Source organism: Camellia sinensis, chromosome 6, assembly GCF_055761805.1.
Source record: "Camellia sinensis isolate YWXY chromosome 6, ASM5576180v1, whole genome shotgun sequence".
Lineage (NCBI taxonomy): Eukaryota > Viridiplantae > Streptophyta > Magnoliopsida > Ericales > Theaceae > Camellia > Camellia sinensis.
The window spans coordinates 146,697,166-146,722,590 of NC_138966.1; the positions used below are offsets into that span (position 1 = coordinate 146,697,166).

The window sequence follows — 25,425 nt, forward strand, 5'->3', positions numbered from 1 at the left end:
TAATTTTGATAAAAAATGGGGTATAAGGTTGGGATTTAGAAACTTAAAACTGAAACTTCTTGCTGAAGAAATTGAACGATTGCACAGTGTAACTTTTCATCATCGAATGTTTAACCTGAGGTGCCTAAGTCTTAAGGGCGGTCAAAAATGGAGTGTCTACAATTGTCCCTCTTTGACAGAGCTCAAAGTCATGGAATGGCGTGAGTGAATGTGAAAGCCCGAAGAGGACCCATTTTGACAAGGCCGTAAGACTTGGGCAAAAAAACAAAATGTGGATACAGTTGGTTGAAATCGAGGGTTGCACACGTATCCCTTTACAAGGAATCAAACCAGCGTAGTTCAGGGGTAGGATGCAAATGATACACAATGTAACGAAATAACGTAGATGATATACAATGTAATGAAATAATGTAAATGATATACAATGTAACGAAATAATCAAACCACGAGTAGTGCAAAACACACGAATACCATAAAGAAATGGAGATGCAAATCAAACTACGTTTTTTATAGAAAAGAAGTGGGCACGAGCCAAATGATGCCTAACACAGGCTATATGCCTACACCCTCAATACTGACCTCAATGCAGCATGGGTGCTTACACATAATAGAACCATGTTTCAATGTGAAAGGGGTGCACACACATGCATAACTATGTATTTCACAGAAAGGGTACAAATGATTGGGTGGTATGATATAAGTGAGGAATGATTTGCTGTGGAAAGATGTACTGGGAAATAACAATGCAATGGGATGATAATGATCCTAAACGTGTTTACACAAAAAGGAGAAATGCAACAAGATAGACTATGATACAATGGATGCAATGGATAAAATGGATAGGGGGCATAGGTTGAACAATGTTTTACCTAGAAAAAGCATAGACACAAAACAAACCACGTCTAACACAGAAAAGGTGTTGAAACCCTTAAACCACAATTCTTGGCAGAATAGGTGCGTACACATGCAGAACTATACTTTAACGTGAGAAAGGTATGAGCACATGCCAAACTAAGCTTAACATGGAAAGGGATGCAGGTAATAAAATAGTATGATGTAATGGGTGTAATGGATAATGCAATGGATGCATGCGATAGATGCTGCATGTAATGTGATAGAGGTACTAGATAATGACATATATGATATAGCAGCTCTGAAGCTGTGCTTTTAGAAAGTACCTTACAAGGGCAATCGGCGATGTCTCACCTTATGCTTTTGGGGATCTTCATCTTTTTGTTGCATTTCCAAACCACAAGTACTACTTTTTCCTTAGCTATGTTTACAACTTTCCCTATTCTCCAACAGGGTGACAGACTAGGTTGGCTCAATATCCAGAATCGAGGCGCATACAAGCGACCTTAACCTATGGGGTTACTATACAGATTTCAAGCTGAGGATACACCCCTAGGTATTCAAACCAAACTTTAATCTTAGAAATTCCAAACCTTTGTGTTCTAGGCCTTGGCCATTCAAACTCTAGTTTCCACCGTCTCAATTGGTCTTTTAGGAACTCATTACAAATATAGTTAGGTGGCTATACCAGACCGCTTGACATTGTTCGGGCACGACAAACACCAAAAGAATTGCACCTTTAAAGGATTTATGGTCTCCTAGACTCGGTGAGTGCACAAGACAATGCAGTACAAGGTGTACAAAACAATGCGAGGTGACTGAATGCACAAAATAATGTTATGCAGGTGAATGCACAAAACAGTGCTATGTAAGGTGCACAAGACAGTGCGGTACATAGTGAATGCACAAAACAGTGCGATGCAAGGTGCAAAAACAGTACGATACAAGGTGAATGCACAAAATAGTTCGATGCAAGGTGCACAAAACAGTGCGATACAAGATGTATAAGATAGTGTGATACAAGGTGCACAAAACAGTGCGATACAAGGTGCACAAAACAGTGCGATACAAGGTAAATGTACAAAATAGTGCGATGCAAGGTGCACAAAATAGTGCGATACAAGGTGAATACACAAAACAGTGCGATATAAAGTGCACAGAATAGTGCGATACAAGGTGAATGCACAAAATAGTGCAATACAAGATGCACAAAACAGTGCGATATAAGGAAAGATGTATGGTATGTAGAGGGAAATGAGCAGTATATAGAGTAGTGCATCATGTACCTTATGAAATGAGTGCAGGACAACTTGCCATAACTTATTGAAATGCAATTGAAAAACACTGCGGAAGGTAAATCAACAAAACTTTGTTAAGTACAGAACAAAGTCAAGAATAAGAACAACCCATCGAGAAATTCAAATTAACCAGAGTGTATGAGCATGCATGCACAATCCAAAACATATGTAGTAATCAGAGGGAAGATGGCAATCCCAAGAGTGTTTTGAAATGGTCGGAGATAACTTTCGAAAGTTGAATCATATCATAATCATCATGGGTGTGAGCTCACCCTAACCCAGGGGAAAGTGTTCAACAAGTAGCTTTGGTAGACTGAGAGAAAGGTTAGGTTCATGCCCCTTGTTCAATTGATAACCCGATCAGATGTATTAAAAATTGCCCCTAGTGTCCAGCAACTAGCCACCAATTGGGTTTATACCCCTTGTTCAATTGATGACCCGATCAAATGCATTGAAAATTGCCTCTAGTGTTCACTGGCCAACGGTTGGGTTCATGCCCCTTGTTTGATGGATGGCTCGATCAGATGTATTGAAAATTGCCCTTAGTGTTCATTGGCCACCGATTGGGTTCATGCCCCTTGTTCGATGGATGGCTTGGTCAAATGTATTGAAAATTGCCCCTAGTGTCTAATCACTGGCCACTGTTTTCAACATTATGCAGGCACTTGTGATGAGAATCATCAGATCTTAGAACGGTTGCCAACCAATCAGACTCATGCTTGCCTTCTACCCCGACACGTTTGAGAACTTACTCTAGTCTCCCCCAAAGTAGTAACGGATTCCTCACATACACTTTGCCATGAGCATGAATGCGATGCCCCTTGTATGGGCACTCTCAGTTTGTTTATGAATTCCACACATGGACTTATTTTTGAGTTTAGAACGAACACTCACGTATGAAATTTGGCCATGCCACTCTGTTGAACTTGAGCGACAGACACGTTATGGTGACTCGATAAAAAGCGCTTTTGAGTGACAGACACGCTATGGTGACTAAGACAAACACCAGACACGACATAACAAAACTCACAATTGACCCAAAAGTAGAAAAAGACTCAAGGTAACTGATCATTCATAGTGCCCCTAGTATTACTTATGTTCCCTTTGGAAATCAATTTCGCAAAACCCAAGTTTCGATTCCTTTTTGTTGCTCAAGTTAGAGATTCTACTGATAAGTTCAAGTATTTAAAATTTCTCCACTTGTTGATTCAAGCTAGTTCTTTCTTATCCAACGCAAGTATATGTAGTAGTTGGCATAGCCCATGGACTGATGCGAAGCTGACGATGTGAATTAGACAAGGTGATTGAGTCGAGGTGGATAAGATGGATATGGTTGAGATTGAACTTCAGGATGAAGTTGCTTACGTATCTCAAGAACGGGAATTAGGTCAACGTAGTTCATGGCTGAGGTTCACTCGGGTGTTGACACTCTCCTTTTGCGCTCTAACTTTTGCCAAAGTTGCCCCTTCGGGGCTTTCAACCTTGTGAGCTCTATTTATTTGATTTCTCTTTTTTCATGCTCTAACTTTTGCCTAGGCCGCCCTTTCGGGTTTTCGGTCTAGCGAGCCTCTCAAGAATGACGTCACAACAGTTGCGATGAATATAATCAATAGTCATCCTTGCCCCAATACTAGAACTGGCTTCACCTTGATTTAAGCTTAGTTCTCCATTCTCTTATGCATGTCTTCTTTTTTTCTTTTGCCCCATTTTTAGAGTTGGTTCTTCTTGCAATGTGGTACCTTCTCGCATTGGCTTTCTCAAATTCAGACAAAAATTCATTTCCTCACAATTGATTGGATTTCATTCCAGTGGATACCCCTGGCTTGATGGTTGACTTCTTTCTTTCTTCTTCTTTTGTTTTTTTTTTTTGGTTTCTTTCTTTTCCTTTTAAAGCAATGAAAACACCAGGGGGAGAAATTCTATGATTGTGAGGTCTAAAAGCTGCTTTGTACTTGCAGGTCAGAAAGCTACCTTGTGCTTGCCAAAATGATCGCCTAACAGCAAAGAGAATCCCCAGGACAATGTAGAATACCACACACAATTCTGAACCTATCTTTGTAAGTTTTGTAAAAAAAACAGCTTAAAATTTTGAAATCATGATGGATTCTGTGACAATAATCCAGAATTCACTCAAACCATTTGAGAGATCCTTCTCAAGACTCGCGCTTATTAACGGAGTCTCATTCAAAAACAAATTTTTTTTGTAGCTTTTCTATTTTCAAAAAGGTTACACATAAATTACTATAAGCACAATAAAATGATCAGAAACTTGACTCCCACTTTTTTATTATTTAAAACAACAAAACGAAGACCTAAGGGTACACGAGAGTGACTCAAAGGAAGAGACCCCACTGACGCGACAACGCAAGAAAAGACAAAGAAAATAAAACTCTAAACCTGACTATTTACAGGACACAACTCAAAACAAAATCAACATCCCTTGAGACAATAGGGGTTTTCACTCTCCAAGTCCATCTGTAGATTTCAAAAACCACTTCAAGTAGCCCACATGAGGGTCCAAACATGCCTTCAATTTAGCAATACTAACATCCACACCCAGTAGAATTGATTTCCGACTTTCAAACTGAGTCTCACAGATTTAGCCTTACAATTACCCTGATTATCCCCACACACCTCCTTGACCGTACTGGTTGGGGTCGAGGTTAGTTATTGGCAAGCCATGGATGGGATTCATGTTATGGGGTGGCTATCTAGTGTGGTCAGGCAGAGGTTTATTGACAGCTTTGGGATTCAGTGGGGTGATGACCTTATTGTCAATCAAGTCTTGAATTTCATGGCGAATGCGAAAACAACGGTCAGTATGGTGGCCGTACTGCTGATAGAATGTGCAATATTGAGTAAGGTCATGTCTAGGTGGGAGAGGATTAGGGAGAGGTCGGGGATTAAGTGGTTTGAGATACCCTTTCTCCATCAATATCTTCAAGGCGAGGGTTGGGCTCATATGGAGATGGGCGAAGGCTCGTTTTTTAGAGAAGGAAGCATCAGTGTTAGAAACATTGGCAAATGGGTTAGTAGGTGTTGGCTGGGTATTCATAGGCTTGGGACTAGAATTAGTATGGGTGTTCTTAGTAAAGCATCCCTTTTCATTGGTTGCCCCCTGATTCAAAATGCTCCAAACCTGAGCGATAAAAGTGTCATCCACAGTCTTTGCAACAACTGCGAGCACTTACTGCTTGTTCAACCCTTTGACCTTCAAAGTCTCAATAGCCCACCGAAGATATGCATAGGGATCAATACTTGTCCTGGCCTTGTTCTTGCCACTTGCTTCAGCTTGGCCAAGGGATTGGGTGGTTATATCAAAGTGAGGCCCATTTGTTGTTGATATGTCATCACCCAAACTTGAGATAACTTCGGGTTGGCTCTTTTCAGCTGTAGCTCACCCCAAGATTGGGGAGTTTTTCGACGTGAACCTTTTGGCATATGATATGGTCGATGATGGAGCCAAGACCCCAAAGGCTAAATATACTATAGTTCTCTGAAGATCTTGAATCATGCTCAACAACTTAGGAGTACCGAGTTAGGTTGGACTGGAATTGGGTTATTGTGGAGTTCGAGTTCAAGTTTTGGGGTTTGGGATGATTGGGGTTCAAGTGCATCCATCATGCACAAGACCATGCTTTCTGGAATGAACACCTTAGGCTTAGGTAAATGCGCCGGGGTGATATATATACTAGGAGGTAGTGTATGGATGAGGTTAAGGTAAGGAGAAGGTACTTGGTCATGGATAAGAAGTAGGTTGGTGGTAACATTAGGTTCTTGGGGTGAAGCTATTGTCTGGTTACCGATGAGATTCTGAACCTCATGATGAAGGCGGTAACAATAATTGGTACCATGACTGCGCTGCTGATGGTGCGCACAGTATTTGGTGGGGTTATGTCTAGCATGGGGTGGGTTAGGAAGAGGTTGGGTATAAAGGGGTTTGAGATACCCTCTTTCCATCAGGATTTTTAGTGCGTTGGTTAGGCTCATATGGAGGGGGGGTGAAAGTTCTACCTTGAGTTTGGGTTGGGTTGGTTGTTTGTGATTTGGTATTGGCAAAAGGGTCAACAGTTTTGGGAGTGGTGACGGTATTGATTTCAGTGGGTTTGAGAATAGTGCTATAGCTAGCAATGGTACTCCTGGAAAACACCCTCATTGTTGGTTTGTTTGTTCTAGAAATAATCCCTCTGTTAAATGCGCTCTCAATCTGAATCCCTAATTTATGCAAATCTTTGAAAGTGAATAGTGGAGCGACTATTAACTTTTGTAACATATCAGGCTCAAGGTTCTGCACCACTATCCACACTTGGTCCCTCTCAGAAGGTCGATTTGTCATTTGTGTTGCCTTTGCTCTCCACCTTGCAACAAATTCCACAAAAGGTTCTTCAGGATTCTGGTGGGTTGCTTCAAGCTCTTGGGTGGTCATTTCAATTTGGGTATTGTAAGAATACTAATTGACAAACGCCTCAGCCAAGTCTTCCCAGTTCTACTTCACTTTATCCTCTAACTTGTGTACCAAGTGGCTGATATACCCGATAGGGTTCTTCCATACAGAGAGAGTTTCTGAGGCTTAGTTACACCCATTGGTTTTAAGACGTCTAAGAAAAGCCGGATATGTACCATAGGATCTTCAGATCCGTCGAAATGGTTAATGGGTGGCATTTTGAATATGTCTAGGAGCCTTATAGTAGCCTCGGTGTACCCATCCTCAATGTCGGGAATGGAGTTAATTCCTTGTGCCTTTTTGAATTGCTTCTCAAGGTTAGTAATTTTTAACAAGGTTAGGTCAAGATCGTTTATATCAAGGGGAAAAAGCCCCTTATTAGGTTGCATCAGGGGTCTGAAAACTCGAGCTTGAGCCAACCCTTCTCGAGGATTTGGACCTTGCAAATCTTCAGCTGGCGGAGGTGGATCAAAGTTCGGCCGGAGGCCCAAGACTGGATGTGTGGTAGATGCCTTAAATGGGCGTTACATTTCACATTGGTCTCATCCTGCATAGCAATTCCTTGGTTTAGGGCAGTTATCATGGCCATAATTTCTTCTAGACTCTAAGCCATCATGGGTCTGTTGAGTTTGGAAATCGAGGAAATGGATGGGTGTGACTAACAAGGATTTTAATCTGTTTATACTTGATGTATCTGAATTGGATTAGTCTAGAAGGGTTCGATTGGATTAGGCTTTTTTAGAATGGGTCTTTTGACATTGGATGGATTTTTTCTGAGTTGGCTTTTTGGGATCAGAAAGACTGGACCTTTGCTGAATGGTTTTTTTCTTTTTTTTCTTCTTCTTGGATTGGATGGACTGTGATAGTTTTAAGGCTTTCTGGGTTGGATCGGGTTGGGCCTTTGTTGAGTTGGGTACTGCTTCTTCTTTGGCTCAGATAAACCTAGCATTAAAAATAGATGCCCCATCAGATCAAGATACCGGGTATGCTGGTCAAAACAAAGCAAGATACAACTTTTAGCCCTGGTTCTGGTATGTTTCCACCACATCAAACACAAACCCCTGAATTTTGACCCAAATGTTGATTCTGATATAACCCTTTGAAAGGAATCGCCTCAATATTAAAATCTCTAAGGATTGTATCACATATTGCCAAAGATTTCACATTTTGCACAAAAGCATTCAGAACACCCTTATGAGAGGTAGGGTTTCCCTGTCCTAGTTTTGGCATGATCTAGGGTTTCACTACTTCAAGCAAGCAGTTTCACAAAATTCTGCATAAGGGTGAGCATCCTGTCCTATGTTGGAACAGTCATTATGGCTTTACTATATGCAGCTAGGCCTATTGGTCAAAAGGGGTACCCTGACAAGATTTCCTAATATACATCTCATACCTAACACCAAGAAGTGAAAGGGGAATCAAGCGGTACAACGGTAATCTAGATCCAAGGATTGTGTTTCCAACATGGCAGAGCCCATGACCGGCCAGCCTTTTAGCAAGCTTTTTAGGCAAGCCTCCGACAAGCCGTCCAGGAATAGCAGATGGAAAACACAGTGATTTAGAGTAACAAATACAAATGCAATGGAAAGAACAAATAAATAAAACATCACATCATGAAGTTCAAGTCAAGTTCACTAAATCCCCAGCCGAGTCGCCAGAAACTGTAGCTTGTTTTTCGTGCTCCTCTCAAAGGGGTTTAGTCTTCTCAGATATGATTAGCCCTATAGTTCGAACTCCCGTGGTTCTAAATCTGATTTCACAAGTGCAATGTGAAATAGATAAACACAAATAAGTCCAAATCCAGTTAATCTTTTGGAAAATCAATTTTGAATAAAAAATGCTAAAAATGGACTGCGTTGTTAGATTTCAGAGTTGCCACCTAAATATTTTTAAGAAATTTAGGAAACCCTTGACTCATGCCAAAGGCCACTTGTCTGTCATCACTAAAATGTCTCGACTTGAGAATTTAGGTATGAGAGGGGAAGATCATGAATTGAGCACCCCACTCACCCGATCAAAGATCAGTCTCTATTAATCATGATGTGCTTTTTATATACAGTATATGTACTTATTCCGATTGTTATGCTAACATTACTAGGTAAGGAAGATAAATATAGACTATTTCGTCTATTTTAGAATGTTTTGATTTCATGTTTGTTTTGAAAGAGTTTGAATATGAGCCACTTGGAAAAGCGAGCTCATATATGCATTAATCAAATTATCCCAATTTAAACAAATTAGCCTTCATCCATCGGCATTCAAGAGATATATCAAACAAGCACTTAGCCTCATGATAATATGGTTGATATGGCAATACAAACATACATGCAACATACTAAAGCGAAAATGCTCACCTAGTACTCAACCGAGGCAAGCCAAAAAAAAAAAATAGTTAGAAAGATGCATGCTCTAATATGCAAGTGCCCAATGCAATACATACAAAATGTAACTAATAGGTTCGGTTTATTAACATGACATATGACTAAACTCAAAGCATGCCATAGCGCATGTATTCAATTTAAATAGGAAATAACAACAAAGTTAGAATGATAAACCGAACCTAATGTATGCAAAAATAGACACAAGTCATGGTAATGACATGAAAATGTGAAACATGATGCTATATGTAACCATCATAAGCCAGTAAATAAAAGGAAGAAAGAATGGGGGTTAGAAGACATAAACAATATTACAAGTGTACCCTCATACAAGAGGGTCCAAATAAATGTCCTATTTTGCTAAATATTACAACACTGAATAAATGAATTAACTAATTATTACAAATCGGAATTAAGCTAACTACTTAATTACAACACACTAGTATTAAAGTACTAAATTAATGGGACGTGAGGCAAGGAGCCACAAGCGTGTAACTGAGAACATCCTCCCGAAAAACCTCTCTGTTTTGCTGCCAAAAATTGTTATGTTAGCAGTCAGAAAATTAATTTGTTTTTGCCCCAGCTTCTGTTCTGTTCTGCCATGAAAAGGACACTACCTATGCAAAATGAGGTGGTCTATTGGCCTTGAAAAGTGGTCAGCCGAATGATTAGGTGGCCAGCAGGCCACTATTTTTTAACACTACCCTGCTGCAACAGAAATGAAACAGACAGAAAAAAAAGGTATGTCCAGGAGTTGTTTGTCCATTCTATATCTCCCTATCATGAAACAGATCAAAGGAGGGGTAGACTCGGTTTGCAAACCATCAATTGTTGCAAACTCGTTGCATGATGATCTATGAACCGATGAGACAAAGGCTCAATGAATGAAAATGAAAGACCAACAAAAACTTCCTCCCTATCATGGAGTTACCTCAAGGGAAGTGGTAGACATTGATTCTTGAACCATTATCATTACTGGAGAGTATGAAATAACTCAAGACTCAATGGGTTCAATTAACGTCCGATTGAACCCAACTTGATTTTATTCTCTTGCTTCTTTTAGTCTATTTTTATTAGCCCTTTTAATTACCTTTCTATTCTTTAGTCATTTTGTCCAAAGGTGAGAGTCATGTCCACTAAAATAAGAGAAGTGGCAAACAAGAAGTTGTTCTTGACATAAGAGAGATGTAATGCCTTGGTAATGAACCTCTGAAGAGATTAAACCATTAAGCATAGAAGGGTCTCTTTTGCATGCCTTAAACAACAATCGTTTGAAAGAACTCTTAAACAAAAATAAAATCAAGAAAGGAGGGAGGTTGCAGAGATGATTATTACAAATGTGAGAACATGGTATGAAAGACAAGAAATAAGAGCCATCAACTCAAATAGGTTGGTGTCTAAGGCCTAAACTACCAAACCTGTGAGGACTTACAACAAAATAAGCGTGATAGTCAAAGCATAAGCTATCTAAACAATTAAAACATTCCCAAAACACTAAAAATAGTGCTGAAATTACACTACAAAAGCTAAAAAAAAAGTAAGCAAAATGCAAGGGAATTGAAGCTAGTAAGCAAGCCTAAGGAGGGGTGGCTAACCCCTCCACTTTTTGGACCTCAAAACCACATATTTTAGCCTTTGAAAATAGTCCAAAAACAGCCCAAAAAACAATGGCTAAAATCAGAGAAATAAATGGGAAACACAAGGGTAAAAGCTTAGAGTGCAAGGTTTAAGAAAGGGTGATTAACCCCTCCACCTTTGGTAGCTTTAAACCACAAGTTTCAGCTCATTAAAACAGTTCAAAAATAGCAAGAAAAAGAGGTGAGAAGAGTAGACAAGAGATGGCAAGAGTTATACCTTTGAACAGAAGACACTTTTTTGTTCACAAACCATAAGATTCTTACTCTCAAGGGCTGATATTTTAGCTCAAGAACCTCAGCAAGGAATTTCAAATTTTTGGTTTAGGAAGTGTATGTATAGTGTGTGTGTGTGTGTGTATATTGCATGATAGAGAGGGAGAGTGCTTAGCAAGTTTTGGAGTCTTCACAAATTTTTCCAACCTAAAATCAAGAGGGGTGGGCTTGTATTTATAGAAATACAGCTTCCTCAGTCAGAAATATCTATATAGAGACAGCTAGTGTAGTGCATGCACATGGGGGGGACAACTGGTAGCAAAATATCTGTCTGCCAGGACACCTAGCCAGTCGGCTAATGACTTGTACGGCCGGCCAAAAAAACTGCTCTCAAGCCCAACTTCAAATAAATATATCTCCTTTATCCGAACTCAATTTTAGGTGATTTTTTAGTCTAAATTGAAGCCCCAGAAGTATACTTTCCAAAGGTGGTGCCTCACATCTAAATTCTAAGTGTGCAAAGAGATATGCCTAATTTAGTGAAGGATGCTCATTTCTTTCTCAACAGTTTGATGCTTGACTTCAAACGAGCTTATCTTCCTCATTTGAACCGTATCATGACCCAAACCCACCCCTGTAGATTTCGTGTTGTAACCGGCCAGTAATCCTAGGATTACCAAAGGCCTCTGGCTTGAAAATCATATGATAAGGGGCTGCGGAAGCAAATATAGAAATAATCATAGTCCATAGAGCTGTGTAGACATACATGGAACAAAAGCTTAAACTTCAATATATAGGAGTGACGTTATATAAATACATTAGTCATATGTCACCAAATCCACATATACAAAATTTTCAAAACATGTTCAGATAAAACATAAACATTAGAAAATACAAAAGTCCCAAAGACTCAAAAACTTGATAGGATCTCAAAAGAGAACCTCCACGGGAGGCACGTTGGCTAGTCGACTTAACTCCCCAGGCAACAGCTTATGCCTGGTCACGCACCTGCTCACCTATATACATAAATAATACATAGTGAACAGAAGCCCAATGAATAATAACAGAGTAAAGATTTTACTAAATGATGTCCATAAAGAAACAAAGTCTTATACATGATCGGATGTCAAAACGGAAGCAGTTTTATATACGTAGTCGTATTCATATTCAAAGTTCATACATTTCACATTATAGTGCGTAGCACATCCATTAGCATTAAAAAATCTAATGACCCATGAAGGGACGACCATGAAGGGACGGCCATGAAGGCATTCCGATGACTCATATGCACAGAGACGTATCCGATGACCCATAAAGGGACGACCATAAAGGCATTTCAATGACCCATAAAGGGATGCATATCATATGATGCTAAGGATGCCACGAATACATTTCAGAAACTTGGACAATCATTCATTCATACAAAACATATCATTTCAAAAAACTGATCATTTCATATCATCAGAAAATAATTAAAGTTGAACATAACTTTACAGAGTTATTACTCAGATAGTTCCAGAAGTAGACAGGTTGAATAGTTCACAGTGCGTAACCTACACAGATGCAGAACGAATATGTACTGAATTACACACCTTGAATTGTTAACTTAGTACTATCTTGTCTTGGTGTGTTTCTACTTTTATCCTAATTATTGTGTCTTAATCTTGGCCTAGGAATGCCTAGGATGAAATAAGGATGCAAAAATGCACTTGAAAACATTTAAGATAACTTGCTGAAACAGGGGTCTCACTCGAGCGTAACTTCTGTCGCTCGAGCGGCTTGTAAACTCTGCAAAAGTACTTCTTGCTTACTTTCACTCGACGGTCACTCGAGTGTAAAACTTAGGTCCTCGCTCGAGCACAACTCGTCGCTCCAGCGGTCTGCAAAAACATGAAACTTCTGGGAGTTTCCATTTCACGCTCGAGCGAACGTCTGGTCACTCGAGCGGAAGTGCAAGATCACAGAGTGGTCACTCGAGCGCATGTTATGTCGCTCGAGCGAAGAGCAAAATTCTGGAATTTTCAAATTCACTCTCAAGCATCAAAACTCAAATTCAATGCCTTTAAACTCAACCTTTGGGCCCCAAAACTTGAGAAAACAAGTCTAAACTTGGAAATCATCTTGAATTCAAAACCATTTCGTAAAATCAAGGCCCAATAGCATACTAATTGTTCAAAAGTTAACTTGAAACTTATGAATATGCCATGAATATAACATGCATGAATTACTATGACCTTAGATTTTCCAAAACATGATCAATTAAGGTCAAATGGTAAGAAATGTGATGAATTCTCAAAACCAATTCAAGATAGACACATGCATGTGAAAATTCTTTAGAAACAACTTACAAAATTATGAGAATTATGTATTCATGCATGAGATGCTCTTCTTTACTACTTTCTTAGTTCAATTCATGCATCTCATTGCCCAATTTCTTTGAATGCATGCACTAACCAATTAAATTACAAGACTAGAGGCTTGATTGTTTACCTTAGATGCTTAATTGAACTCTAGTTGGCTAATTGTGTGAGTTTCTAAGTCAAATCCTCCAAGTCTTCTCTAACTTGTTGCTCTCACTCCAATTCTCTCTCTCCCTCACGTTTTGTTGCTCAAGATGACGGTAGGAATGAGTCTACTCAACTATAAGTGGCCTATTTATATGCTTGATTAGCTTAGGCTAATTACTTGTGATTAGAGCAAAGCTGATCCAACTTAATAATTAATTTATTCTAATTATTTGATTCCGAATCGAAGTCTAATGGAACTTACCAGAAAATTCTAAAAATTCTAAATAACACACAAACTTAGTCAATCTCATGATTGGTGGCCGATAAGGCTTTCAATTAACAGAACAAAGCAAAATTCTACACAGATATTCCTATGATTAACAGATAGGAATGCAAAACACATACAAAATGCACAATTAACGCATGTTCTCGTTCTTAAACCTTAGCATTCTTAATCATGGATTATACGTTAATTGTGGGGAAACAATATCGTGGCATGAGGCCCTCGTTCGGGGGAAACAATCTTGTGGCATCAGACCCTTGCCCGGGAAAAACAATACCGTGGCCTACGTATGTTATATGATACCCGGTACCTGATGTTCCATTATGGAACTTAATAACTTGATATGAATGACCAATGTGAATTGTTAACGCTAATGGATGTACCACGCATGATTTGAATATGAATATGATTATGTTTCTGATTTATCTAGAATTTGATTTCTGAATCTGTTATGGACATCATTCATTAAAATCTTTACTCTGTTATTATTCTTTGGGCTCCAACTCACTATAATATTTATGTATGTAGGTGACCATGCGCACGATCAGGTTCAATGATGACCGCCTGGACTTTTGGTTTGTCGACCAACCTTTGTGCCTCCCAAGGAGGTTTTGGAAAGAGTCAGTGGTCAAGTTTTGTGGATTAAGTTTAAGACTTTTGTTTGTTTTAAGTGAATAGTTCTTTTGTGTTATGTTAATAACGATGTACGATGTACATGACATCATATGTGGGTTTATATATAAAGGTTTAAATTTACTGTCCCATGTATGTCTACATAGCTTAATGGACTATGTATGTTTTATATATCTGCTTTCGCGGCCCCTTAAAATGTGTTAGTCTGTTTAGAGGCCTTTGGTAATCCAAGGATTACTGGCCGGTTACGACGCTAAATCTATAGGGACGGGTTTGGGTCGTGACACCTGTGGAAAAGATTTTTACCTTCCACAACACTAATAAAGGCAACAAAACTTATATTTAATAAGAAAATCTAGATAATTAGAGTACTTAATTCATTTGGATCAAAATTTGGATTGTTTTGAGTATGCTTGATAAGCTTATTTTTTTGTTTATTATGAAAAGGTGTGTAAAAAAATAGAGAGATATTATAACCCAAATAAATTAATAAACCAATAAACAGCTTAAAAGTCGTGTTGCCAAATGAGCCCTTTGCATTTTAATATAAAATCACGACAAGTGAAAAAGGGAAAATTCTATTTCCACACATCTAATTAACTCAAGACACACACTTAATGAAATTTTAATTTAATGACAATTATATCTTAAATTAAAATTACCATAATAGATATCCAACAACACTCATAATATTATATGAAAAAATTCTCTGTACACATCTTTTAAGAACAAAAAAATCTCAATGTTTACTTTTTGAGTTAAAAAAAAAAAATCATAATTTTTCCATTGTTGTCACTTTGAATAAGTGGAGTTCAGATTTTCATTAAATTACAACATAAATTCGCATTATCTAAGATCAAATTCTATTTGTTTTTGTTTTTTTTTTCAAAATTTCCCTCTTCTCTTTTCATTTCTTAACCCATAAAACACGTACCTATAACATATTCAATTTACTATTTAACTGGTTCAGCTAATTCAATTTACTAGGAATGTAAAATCAATTCACTATAAACCATTATATTATCTTCCAATTCCTTTATTTTTATGCAAAATAACAAAATCTAGATAAAGAATCCAAATTAATAAGAACATTTAGAAACCCAAAACTAGAAAACAAAAAAGAAACATTGGGTCCTCAAAACCATAAATCGTCTAAAATTTGTTATTCTTGTCATTCTACTTTCTCAGGAACCAAACAAAAGGGAGGAAGGTTACCAAGCAGGGAGAGGCGTATTTAGACTGGTATTGGATCTCATTGCGGAGTATCCTGATGATGTTGGACTCAAAGGGTGATTTTTGGGGGGTGTCGGTTGACATTTGGGTCCAAGACTGGGCGAGAAAATTGGGTATGTGTTTGTTTGGTTGGCGAGAAAATTGCTGTTGTAGAAACTGAGGCATTAGGGTTCTGTAAGAAGAGAGAAGTGATCTCCGTGAAGCTTGGAGAACTCAAGCCATAGCAGCAGGGCCGGCCCTGAGATTTAGGGGGCCCAAGGCGACCTTCGGAAATGGGGCCTTTTCTCACATTGAAAAAAAAAAAAAAGTTGATGGATAAATGAACTTTCTATTTGTTTCTTGCTACCAAAAAATTTATTAAGTGCTCCCGATTGAGATTGAATAAATTTTTTTAATTTCTGCTTCTTTTTCTTTTTTTCACATTCAGAAATATACTTCCTAGGAGGCATGACTACTCTATATAATCACAAATCCACAGAAATTCACAATCACTGATCTCTGCAAATAATATGCTTTCAGAATTAGAGCACAACAAAAATTATAGACTTTCATTAAAGCACATAAATTAGGTAATTTTCTAATTTAAAGAACAAATTATATAGGGTAAGAAATTAAGAGGAAAATTAGGGCAACAAATTAGGGAAAAAATTAGGGCAAAAACTTCATCCATTTAAATGTGATATATATATATATATACATAGAGAGAGAGAGAGAGAGAGAGAGAGAGAGAGAGAGAGAGAGACTCACGGTTTTGATGCCCAAAATAATTAATGCTCAGCTTCCGTCAAATATGGAGGAGAGGAGAAGACTGAAGACTCACGGTTTCATCTTCATCAGTCCAATGCAAGAAAAGAGAGAGCAGTCCAGGTGCTGTGTTTCATTCTTCTCAAAGATGTGTTTCATCAAATATGCAAAGACCCATGTGAATTCATTCTACTCAGGTGGGTATGTATATCCTGATGTGTTTCACGTTTTTGGGGCCCATGTTCATTGGGCCTTTATTATGATATTTTTTTTTTTTTTTTTTTTGGGCCTACATTCAATTAGGCTTATTATATTTGGATTTTTTTTGTTTTAGATCATCAAATATGCAAAGACCCATGTGAATTCATTCTGCTCAGGTGGGTATATCCTGATGTGTTTCACGTTTTTGGGGCCCATGTTCATTGGGCCTCTATTATGATATGCGTTCTTTTTTTTTTTGGCCCTACATTCAATTGGGCTTATTATATTTGGATTGTTTTTTATATCTAAAACAAAAATAATATTTTGGGGCCCTATTTTCAGCCCAAATCTAGGGGCCCAAGGCGCAGGCCTCTTTGGCCTGCCCTCAGGGCCGGGCTTGCATAGCAGTGGCAATGGCAGTGACTATGACTGTGACTGTGGGAGTTATTGGTTTCACTGTGGGTGGCCCTGCAAATGTGAAAGTTGGGTAAATCAAAAGTGTGTGGAAAGGAAGGTTAAGTGGTTTGTGTACAATAATTATGAGTGAAGGATGTAATTGTAATTTTTAGTGTGTGGATTGAAAAAATTAATCAATAAATAAATTAATAGGTGCATGTATTGAGAAAAAATGTGCACTGAGCTAATCAGCTAATCAAGTGTGTGAAAATAGAATTTCCCATGAAAAAGTTGTGAATATTCATCATTTCTTTATTTTAGAGAAATGTAGTTTTATCATTGGTTTTGCACAATGCAATATAGAATAGGGAATATTACACTATTAATTCCTACAGTGTTAATTTAATTTTCGAGCTATCTGGTTGAGCTTGTTAATTTAATTTTAGGTATTCAAGCTATCTGGTTGGGCTTGTTCTTCTTGAAGAACTTCAAATCTGTTACCTCTATGCTGGGATGTTCTTTGTTTGGGTTTGGCCTGTTTGGTTTTCCTTCTTCTGCTAGGTGCTGTTCCTTTTTTACTTGTTTCATTCAGCTCTTTTCTATTTCCTTGCCCCTTGGTATTTGATGGACCTAGCCCATTTGTTATGCTCAGTTGTGCAACGGTATTGTTCTGATTCATTTTCTCCGGTAAGATCATTGGATATTCAGTGCACTTTTCTTTCCAGTGGTCCACTCTTCCACAAGAGAAGCAAAGTAGATGCACATGTTCATATTCAACCACATATTTATATTTACCTATTGTTAGATATGAGATCAGTGGCTTTCGCAGATCCATTTCCACACAGATCCTAGCATACTTCCCTCTTGCAGCCATGGCCGTGTTTATGTCTATCTTCAGGGGTATGCCCAAAGCTTTCACAATATGATGGAGCAACTTTTCATCGTAGTATTCTATTGGCAAATTTGGAAATCTGACCCAAATTGCAGTTGTGTCTTCCTTGGCCTCATCCAATTTAAAACCATGTTGCCATTTACGCACAGTTACATAATGATCCATTACCACCCATGGTACTCCTGCAAAAACTTTGGAGTAATCCTACAGCAACTCGAATTTAACTATGAAGAACCCATTCCCGATGTCTAACGCTTCAAAATCTGTTTGTTGTCCCCATAGTTTTCTCCTCCGAGTGACGAATAAATTATACCCAATATCTTTACCCAGCAACCTCATAATTAGACACTTCTTCCACGATTCTCTGACCTTCTTCAACAAGCCAGAGGGTGTTTTCATAACTGGGTTAGACCCATTTCCGGAGACTATCATTCATTCCCCTGTATCATCATCATTATCCATTTCCTCATCCGAGGATAAATTTGGTGCATCACAATCAAAATTTCTTTCCCTCTCATTTTCATTAAATCTGGATCTCAATAGGGCCTGTTTGAAGGTCCTTTCATGCTCTTGGCTGGGTATATTACCATTACTATTAGTGGTTTTAGGGCTGTCAATGGATCGGATTTAACCCGAATCCGATCCGATAATCCGAATCCGTTTACAAAAAATCCGATCCGATAACCCGATAATCCGAATCCGTTTAATCCATTTACTAAATGGATTGAATCTGCAAAAATCCGACCCGACCCGATAACCCGATAATCCGATCCGAGTATTCTCAATTTGAATGAAAAAAAACACAAAATGAAAAAAAAATTTCAAATTATATAAAATTGTAGCTCAATAAATAAATAAATGGATCGAATCGGATATCCGAAATCATCGGATTCGGATTCGGATATCTATAATCGGATATAGACTAAACGGATTCGGATCGGATTCGGGTTTGACATAATCGGATCGGATTCGGATTTTGACAGATCCGATCTGAATCCGATCCATTTACAGGCCTAAGTGGTTTCTCCCTTTCTTCCAGGTTGTTCCTCTGCCCCTTCTTCCATTTGATCATCTTCCCTTTCATATGATTGTAGTTGACTCTCCAATAGTTCCATTTTTGGGTTTGAAGCATCCTTGACCTTCTTGTTGCTCCGGTCAAGATGATCTTGTTCCTCTGTTGTTTTTCCATGCTCACCAGCTTTCTCTCCAATGGTCACTTTCTTAGAGAGAGAAAAAGTTTTACAAATTTGTCAATGTCAATTAATATCTTTTTCATGCCTCTCTTTCGCTACCGGAAAGAAACCGATCATTTTTTAAGCTCTAATTTCTTGAAGAGGAGTGATTGAGACCCCTCCAATCACCACCTCACTACCCCACACACGTGGCGGGTGGTGATTGGAGGAGAAGAAGAAAAAAAAAAAAATAAAAATCTGACCAATCAGAGGAAGAGGGGGTCAACAGGGTGGGGAAAAGGGGGTCCGGATCATTTTTCTTTCTTGAAAAACCACTAAACCACCTTGTTTTGGTGTTGATTGATTTTCTAAAAATTGTGCTTTTATTTTTTTATATTTTTTGTTTTTAGTAAATATTTTTAATATTTCAAACAAATTTTTTGTTGCACCTAATATAAATATACTTAAAAAATATAATATTGTGAAACAAAATCTTAAAAAAATTCACAAAATACCAAATATATATATATATATATATTTTCATGTCTTTATTGATTTTTTTAAATATTTTATCGCAAATATTTTATTTATTTTATTTTTTAGGTAGGCATATCTAAAAAGTAAAAAAATTACTTAAAATATTAAAAAGTTCACCAAAAACAAAATAATAAAAGATTCAATTTTCAGACAATATAAAAAAATTTAGAAAAGCCTTAATTATTTGAAACCCTAAGCCCAAATTTTTCCCTAAAATTTACCCAGACTTGTCCACATGAGCATATATTAAGCAAAACTCAGTGTGTCATTGTTTTTTTCTTTTTTTTTTTATAGATAGGATTGTTTCTAAATGTTGTTCATGTTTTGTTTTGATACAACTGTTGATATTTGTTTTGTTTTTTTGGTGAGGTTGTATTGTAGCAATAGTTTTCACTGTCTATTGAAAAAAACAACCAGACCAAATCAATCAATTAGGTGGGAATAATGAAAAACCGAAACCTTCCATCAGGTGGGAATGAAGTAGCACTTGGACTGAACTGATTTCACCCCTAAATTCTCTTTTAATATTTAATTTGCTGTTTTTGGTTAATTATTTTTGTTTAGAATGAGACTTTTCTTTTTTTCTTTTTTCTTTCTTTTTTTTCATTTCAAGCCGAAGCACTTGTGGCTCATAATTATAAAAATGCCATTGCCACGTAACTCTAGATGGGCTTTAGTTATAAAAATTTTGTTTTACAAATCAATTTCCTTTTAAAATTAGCTTGTTCACAAATTAGATAATAAATAAATAAATAAATAAATAATTCTTAATCTAATTGAAGAAGTTAGATTTGGAATCATCTCTTGGAGACAAGTTCAGAATAATCATGTATTCCTGTTGTCTTCCGAAATAATAGGAATATATAATTTCAATTAAAATTATCAACCTAATTTGAAGATGTTGGATTTGAGTCAGGCATATTAATATTATTCTTAAAAGATGAAGAAGATGATAGCTCTAGGGGTCAGCCAACAAGATTGGTGTTGGGGTTGTGAGACCCTTAATGGCTCAATTTTATCAAACCCAAGACACACACACCTCTGTTTCCCCACCAGGGCAGGGATTCCTTCCCCGAGATTGAGTAGATAACCCCAAATGGCATCGACTGTCTTTGTTACACTAGAGGACCAGGCATGGGTGCACCAGTACAAGTTGCTGCTGTTGTTGTTTGGGTTCCTTCACAGCTTTGGAAGAAACCCATTGTTGCAGTAAATCATTGTGTTGCTCTCATGTTGATAAGGAAAGGGTTGTCACTGGAGCAGATGACCTTGTTGCGCTATATAAGTGGTGGTAACACACAGATGATTGCATATAGCGAGGGGCGGTATCGGATTTTTGGTGAGACTATAGATATTACTGTTGGGAATTGCTTGGACCGGTTTGCGAGGGTTCTAACTCTGTCTAATGATCCGAACCCTGGGTACAACATTGAGTAGGTATGCAATTGGAAGCAAGTTTCCTTAACCTTTATCAGTGGTAAATTGACACAGAGACTGTCCATTAATAGTCATATCTTTTATAGGTTATTGTGTTGAAATGTATTAAAACTTGCAGAACACAAAAAAATTAATTGAGCTGCTATTTGGCGTTTTACATGTACTATAGAAGTTTGCATGTTTTTTTTTATTGATCTGTTCTGTGTCGATTGTTTGAGCAAACTTTATTTCTTACTGTGAATCAGTTTTGCATTGTGTTTGAGATCATACTTGTCTAGCCTGCACTGTACTGGAATAAATTGTGGATATGGCTTGCCAGTTCTGATCTTCCAATGTTGTATAGCTTGATTTTGGTATCCTCTTCCCCCCTGCCTTCTCAAAAGACAAAAGACAGACAAAGACAACTGCAAATGAGGCTTTGAGACTCTTTGATAATTTTCTTAATCTTTAAAGAAGCAGCAATGCTAGGTATCATGAAAAGTCTTTCATGAAAATGATCATGAAAGATTTGTGACCTTTGGATTACACTTGGAATAAAGTACCACAAACTAATCAAAGTAATCTAAGGGTCATAAATCTTTCATGATCATTTGCATGAAATTTTTTTCATGATCCCTAACATTTCTCTTAAAGAAGATATTTTATTTTGTACCATTTTATGAACTTTGTTGAAGGTAGGAATTTGGTGGTTGTTAGGCCATTGTAGTCAGCTATATAACACCCTTGTCTTCATTTGTAAGAGAAAATGAAAACAAGCAGTTAGTAGTCTTTATTTCTTTTTCTTTCCTTCTTGCTTAACCAAATAGATAAAGGGTGAGGTGATTTTTCCTTTCCCTCCCTTTCTTTTCTATCCTCCATACACAATCCTTCCTCTCAGTTTTCTGCTAAAAGAATAAGTGGAAGGCCAAAATGAACATCAATTGGGCCTATGATAAAGAAATAGTTGCCAAGGATTTATGAGAGGATATGCCTTTAGATGGAGTTGATTGAAGGCTAAAGATGAAATCTACCTTAAAGGGTTTCAATGTTGACTTTGTTGTGTTGAGTTGAGTTTTATTATTTAATTATTATATACTATTTTGAGTGTCATCAGTGAGCAGTAAATATTGGTGAATTTAGTGCGAGGTTCAAGTCAGGTACTTGTTTTTTAAGTTCTTGTTCAACAAAGCTAATAGATGCTCTACATGTGGGTTTTAACTTTGCCGGATTTAACTTTCACCAATATATTTAGTCTTACCTTTATCTTATTTGATTAGTTCTTATTATTTTTAAAGAAATATGTTTAACTACATTTTTTATTATATCTTCATATCTTTGTTTTTGTTTTTCTATATTTTAACATAGCTCTGGATTGATAATACATGATTGATGTGTAAGTTTATATTTTTTTCGGGTAAGTTTAGATTATATCTATGAGATTTGTTACACATTTCATCACCTCCCATTTATAAAGGTTCTCTCTGGAACCTTGGTTTACTTTTATACTTAACTTTCGTTCTAGATATATTCTTAAAATTTCTCAGATAGCCTTCAGAATGTTCTTGAAATGACGTGATGAATAAATGCTTTCTGTCTGACTTATCTTTTTTTTTTTTTTCCTTTCTTTATCAGCTTGTTGTGAAAGGAATGGATGTTTTGTTTAGTGAAATATTAAGTTACCTTGAAGCCACTGCTGAGGAAAAGCTAAAAAATAATGAATACACCCCTGCAGATTTATGATATTCTCTTCAGGTAATCATTTGGAATGCTTCCAATTTTTAATAATGCATATTTGTGGTGATAAAAATTTAGTTGGTAATTTGGTATAGCTGTTTTTTGTAAATTACAAGTGTGTGTTGAATATTTACGTGATCTAATTGTGGCTCAATTTCCACATACAATATAAATTGTTTTAGGAAACTGTGTTTCTAATGCTTGTGGAGATTACTGAACGGGCAATGGCACACTGTGGCAAGAAAGATGTCTTATTGTTGGTGGTGTAGGCTGCAATGAGCGCTTGCAAGAGATGATGAGAATCATGTGCTCCAAGAGGGGTGGAAAGTTGTCTGCAACTGATGACAGGTACTGTATTGACAATGGGGCAATGATTGCATATACTGGTCTCATAGCTTATGCTAATGGGATATCAATGTAAGTTTTCTAAACAAAACTGTATATTAGATTGCTTTGAATAAAGAATACATCACACAAATATATAGAATGCTAAATCCTAATCCTAAACAAAATACACCACTGATAGAGAATGCTATTAGATATAGAACACTAACACTAATTCCTAATCCTAAAAGGAAAAGGAAAACGAACACTATTATTCTCACACCCCCGCTCAAACTCAAGGTGTTTGAGCAGAAAACACTGAGAGTTTGTCAAGAAAAAATTGAAATCGAGCAATGGTGTGAGTCTTGGTGAAGAAATCAGCAAGTTGCAGAGTTGAAGAAACAAAAGGAAGCGAGATAATGCCAGATTGTAGATGCTGACGGATGAAATGACAATCAATCTCAATATGTTTTGTCCGTTCATGAAAGATAGTGTTATGAGCAATTTGAATAGCACTGCGGTTGTCACAATAGAGAGAGGTTGGGGAAGACTGAGGGACACCCAAGTCAGATAAGAGACCACGAAGCTAGACAATTTCAGCAGTAGCATGAGCCATAGCACGATATTTAGCTTCGGCAGTAGAATGGGCAACAACAGTTTGTTTCTTGTTTTTCCAAGAAATCAGGGAATTGCCAAGAAACATATAGAAACCAGAAGTAGATTTACGATCATTAACATCACCAGCCCAATCAGCATCAACATAGGCCACCAAATCTAACGAAGAAGTAGAAGAGAATAGCAAGCCCTGTAAGATAGTACTACGAAGATAGCGAAGAATTCGAAGCAAAGCAGCCCAATGTGTAGAGTGAGGAGCAGAAACAAACTGACTGACCACATGGACAGCATATGCAAGATCAGGGTAAGTAACTATCAGATAGACTAAACAACCCACAAGTTCGTGATATAATGTAGGATCGGCCAGAGGAACACCATCAGTAGTGTTAAGCTTCACATTAAGCTCAATGGGGGTATCAGAAAGCTTAGTGTCAGTAAGTCTGGCACAATGGATAACCTCGTTGGCATACTTAGCTTGGGATAGAAAGTAACCCTTGGGAGAAGAAGCCACTTCAATACCAAGAAAATACCGTAATGGTCCCAAATCCTTCATTTCGAAGGTGCAAAAAAGATGCTGTTTGACCTCAGAGATAGCAGTAGAGTCAGAGCCAGTGATAATCATATCATCCACATATAGTAAGAGAGTAACAAAACCAGTCGAGGTATGTCTCAGAAATAAAGCAGAGTCAGAAGCAGGATGAAATCCAAGCTTGGTAACAGCAGTCTGAAAGCGATCATACCAAGCACGAGGAGACTGCTTTAGACCATACAGAGCACGCCGAAGACGACAAACTTGGCCAGCGGAATGGTGAAGACCAGAGAGAGGACGCATGTAAACCTCCTCAGTGAGATGGCCATTAAGAAAAGCATTCTTAACATCCATCTGATAAAGAGGCCAAGAACAAATAGCAGCAACAGAGATCAAAGTACGGACAGTAGTCATCTTGGCAACAGGAGCAAACGTCTCCTCATAATCAATACCATATTCCTGGGAGAAACCTTTGGCAACCAGACGAGCTTTGTAGCGCTCAAGAGAACCATCAGAATGAGTCTTGACTTTGTAGACCCATTTGCAACCAACCAGATTCCTACTAGCAGGCAAAGGAACTAACTCCCATGTACTAGATTTCTATAGAGCAAACAACTCATCCTCCATAGCTTGAACCCAATGAGGATCCTAACAGGCTTCCTTGTAAGACTGAGGCTCTACAAAAGAGTGAATAGCAAACAAAAAGGTACGATAGGAAGCAAAAAAACAAGTATTAGACCAACCCAACTTGTTTGGAGGATGGCGCGCTCGAGGAGGATATCGGTGTGCAGCAGGATCAGAGTCGTCAAAAACAAGAGGATCAGCAGTAGGGGTAGAGACAACTGGTGGAGGAGGAGCCTTGCGACGAGAATAAACTAACAATGGAAAAGGAGAAGAGGCCGAAGGAGGAAAAGCAGCCAGAGGTGAAGTAGGAGGAGAAGATGGAATAAGCTAAGGAGTAACTGTGGAGATGTACTCATCAGACGGAACCTCAGAAGAAATGAATCAATATGAACCAAATCCTCTTTGGAAACAGAGGCGGTGAGAGGAGGAAGTTAAAAGTAAGATAGACGTTCGAGAAAGGCAACATGGAGGGAGACATAAAGGCGACGAGAAACAGGGTCATAACAACGATAACCTTTCTGAGTGAGACTATAATCCAAAAAGACACATAGGACAGATCGGGCACTAAGTTTAGTTCGATCTTTACGGGGTAAAAGGACAAAACAAGCCGACCCAAGCACACGAAAGAGGGAGTAATTAGGAGTTTGAGAAAACAGAGCCTCATAAGGAGACCGACTAGAAAGAAGAGGGGTAGGCATACAGTTGAGAAGAAAAACAGCAGTAAGAACTGCCTCACCCCAAAACGGAGCCGGAACGGAGGTAG

At 37.8% G+C, this 25,425-nt stretch overlaps 1 long non-coding RNA gene and 1 pseudogene across 2 annotated transcripts in view; one reads left to right on the forward strand and one right to left on the reverse strand.

Moving 5' to 3' along the window:
* LOC145792953 (uncharacterized) overlaps positions 1–25,425 on the reverse strand; it is a 288,938-nt gene that overhangs the window by 99,042 nt on the left and 164,471 nt on the right. The window lies entirely within an intron of this gene.
* The window catches only part of LOC114258961 (uncharacterized), a 76,536-nt pseudogene continuing 71,471 nt past the window's right edge, over positions 20,361–25,425 (forward strand). Inside the window, exon 1 of the transcript XR_014333276.1 lies at positions 20,361–20,857. The product of XR_014333276.1 is annotated as an uncharacterized LOC114258961 (transcript). The remainder of the gene's footprint in view (positions 20,858–25,425) is intronic.